Raw genomic sequence first — 3,487 nt, 5'->3', positions numbered from 1 at the left:
GCTCAGGTGCTTTGATTGAATTTTTTATTTTTCTTTCTTTAAAATTTTTTTATTCCTGTGGTCAGAAATTGCTATTATAGTTTGTGGTTGCAACCTTATATATATATATATTAGGAACATCCTATGAAGTACATAGGTACGAATCTTAAAATGGGAAGAGGTGGGACGAAAATAGGCTACTTTCCAGACCTTCAATGAACTAGACATAAACATCACAAACACATCCAGGCACACTAGGAATTGGGCACATGTGAGGTACAGGGAAATATATATTGCAGAAAGCAAGAATATATTACCTCAAGAAAGGATTAGGAGAAAAAGACAGCCTGAAGATCATGGACAAGAAGAAAAAATTTAATCAAATTTTCTACTACCTGTGGTTATAGTTGCCCTTTATATCAAAGTCTTTCGATTAACTTGATCGTTAACAAAAGTTGGGTTCCAAAAATAATAAGAGTTTCTTGTTCTCTAAATGTGATGAAGAGTGGATGTCCAACCCAACTCGCAAATAACATCTCAGAGTGGATTGCCCAAAGAAGAAAGCCAGTTAATCAACGTACCGATCAATAGGAATTCTCTATCCGAAGCTTGAGTTTCAAGTTTGGGATTTGGATTAGTGGATTCTGGACTAAACGTAACATAAAATTTTATTGGGTTTCTTTCAAATTCACATAAATCTAAATTTAAGACTCGAAATTCATGTTTTCAAACACTTCCTAAATATTAAGTACGAATTAACTTTTCAATGACTCCTTTAGTTATATGATAACCAATGAAAAGGCGGTTCATGGCTTCTTGACTTTGCTGATAGAAAATGCATGAAGGGAAAGCAAGTTTAACCCAAGAAAACAACTTGTCAAGAGTGTTCCACCTATAACAAGCTCACAAACAAGAGTGTTTGGGAATATGACCTCTAAAACCAGTGTCTCAACAGCTCCTTAGCTCTCAAAAAATTCAACGTGGAGTCAATAGCTAAGGTACCCAAGGCAGATAATTTACAAGTTTACGGAATCATCATCACTTGTATGTGAAAGGAAATCCACCATATGTTTAACCGTCACTATATTATTAGTGAATCTTTTAGGCAAGGCCAACATCCTTCGAGGATATGATCTGAAGCTCTAGCATTTGAGGAGATACCCAGTTCAAGGAGATATCCAGTTCAGTAGGCATATGATCCCCAAATCTATCCTAAAGGGCTTAAAGGATGCCAATTTTTTATTTTTAAAAAAAAGAAGTTAGTACTGTTACCATTTCAATAAAATATGAAAAACAAATAGCTAGATTTCTTAGCTCATTTTCATGCCCATAAAGAAAAGACATTTTTGAAGTTCAGGTGCCTGGTGAAATGTTCGGGTGGCTGAGTCTAAGGCGATTTCCAAACTGCTCGAGGTTCGGTCGCCTGATCTGAAGTTCGGTTGCCCGAGGTCAAAATGACCATGAAGTTCGAGCGCCTGGGTCTTTGGAAATGTCTTTAATTTGAGTTCGGTCAACCATGAATACTCAGTTCATTTCGGTTCGGTCGCCCAAAGTCAGGTCAACTATTTGACTTTCCCTATCTTCGGTCGACTGAGGCGTTTTCAACGCTAAGGTTCGGTCGCCCGAAGTCAGGTCAAATTAAAATCAAAGTCATATATTTAGACCGTAAGATACATCTGATTGCATATATGATAGTGGGGATAATCCTAAGTGCTTGTGCAAGGACTTAGGGTTAGTCAAAGGTCAAAGCTTTTTAATCTAGGGTCTTTTGATTAACATACGGTCTGTCTACGATCATTGCTAACCTTACAGTCCTACCATGCATGCCATGCATTAATTATTACAGACCTTTGATAATAATTATAGACCCGAAATGAATATCAAAAGATATAATACAACTTGAAAAGGAAGTCAATTTTCATGCGCTGCTCCTTTGTAATTTCATGGAATATGCCGAAAGATGTGCTCGTTTAAGTGTTTCTCGGCTTCCATTTCTCATCTATCATCCGTGCTTAGAAAAAAGTAAACCTGTTCATACATTTAGCATACAAATAAGATACTGTGGTTTGTCATAATCAAAATAGGAGACGGACCCAAAGAGTCAACAATATTTTTAATTTGCATTATTTTGTACTTTTTTATTTTACTCATTTTTAAATTTTTATTTGGTTTTAGGTAAAAAATGATCATTTTTTAATCATGTTTTTAATTTTTTTTTCTTTTATAAATGATAACTAAATAGGCTGGTAGTTAATTTGGTTTTTACTTTTTATTTTTAGTTTTTAATTTTATCTTCATAACTTTTTTTCTTTGATACCCAAATGAACCTTAAGTTTTATAATTTTTAATTATTTTGACAACTTGTTATAAGAATAATTTAATATCCAAAATTAACTTTTGCAAACTAAATTATTCATTTTATAGATAACTTGAATTAAAATAAGAATAAAATAATCATATGAATTTTAAATATAGTTAAAATAAAAAGATACATATTTTTTTTAAAAAAATTAAGTAAATAGTAAAAGACATTTAAAAAAATATATATACAAATATATTTTTTTTCTATTTTCAATTATCTTTGTTCTTGAGATGTGAATTATAAAAATATAAGAATTACATTTTTTTTATTTCAATTATGATATTTTTAGTTTATATTAATTTTTATTTTTATTGTTTTAATCATGTTTTTAAATTGTTGTTATTTGATTCAAAAGGGCATTTATTCATTTAATTTTTCATTTATTTTAGTTTAAAAAAATTAGTCAAACATATTATTATTATTATTATTATTATTATTATTATTATTATTTTTAACTTTTTCTTGATTTTTAATTTTTATTTTCATAATTTTTGTTAATGAAATTAATCCTTGCTCTTGAGTGAATTTCGAATCTTAGATTTTAAATTTAGATAGATTTAAATAAATTTTAATATAATTTTGTATCATATTTTATTTAAATTTAACTTAAGTCCAAATTCAAACTCCTCAAAACCGCTTCAACAGAGAGAGATCCAAGAGTTTGGACATCAATTCACCAAGATCCGTATGGATTAAGAATTTAATTTAGGAAAAGGAAAAGTAAAAGGAAAGGAAAACAAAGAAAAAAAAATTTTCTGTTATACTTTTCTATATTGAATATAATTAAAAATACAATTTTATTCTAATATAATTAAAAATAAAGAAAAAAAATAAATATTAATAGTATAAAATTAAGATTTTATTCATGGATTTGATATATATATATATATATATATATATATATATATATATATATATATATATACATACATAACCAAATATGAAAGTATGAATATCTTGATATTTTTTTTTCTAAATATTTTTTAAATTCTAAACAAGACATTATTATTTTTTTCTTTTAATATTTTTCAAATTTCAAATGACACCAAAATATTTCGTAATCCTATGATGTACCATGCTAAATTCTATTGAGAACAAAAAACACTATAAAACATGTATAGTCGTTGTTGGCTTTGCTATATGGTT

Source organism: Malania oleifera, chromosome 13 (assembly GCF_029873635.1).
Source record: "Malania oleifera isolate guangnan ecotype guangnan chromosome 13, ASM2987363v1, whole genome shotgun sequence".
Lineage (NCBI taxonomy): Eukaryota > Viridiplantae > Streptophyta > Magnoliopsida > Santalales > Ximeniaceae > Malania > Malania oleifera.
Note: the sequence above shows the minus strand (reverse complement) of the source record.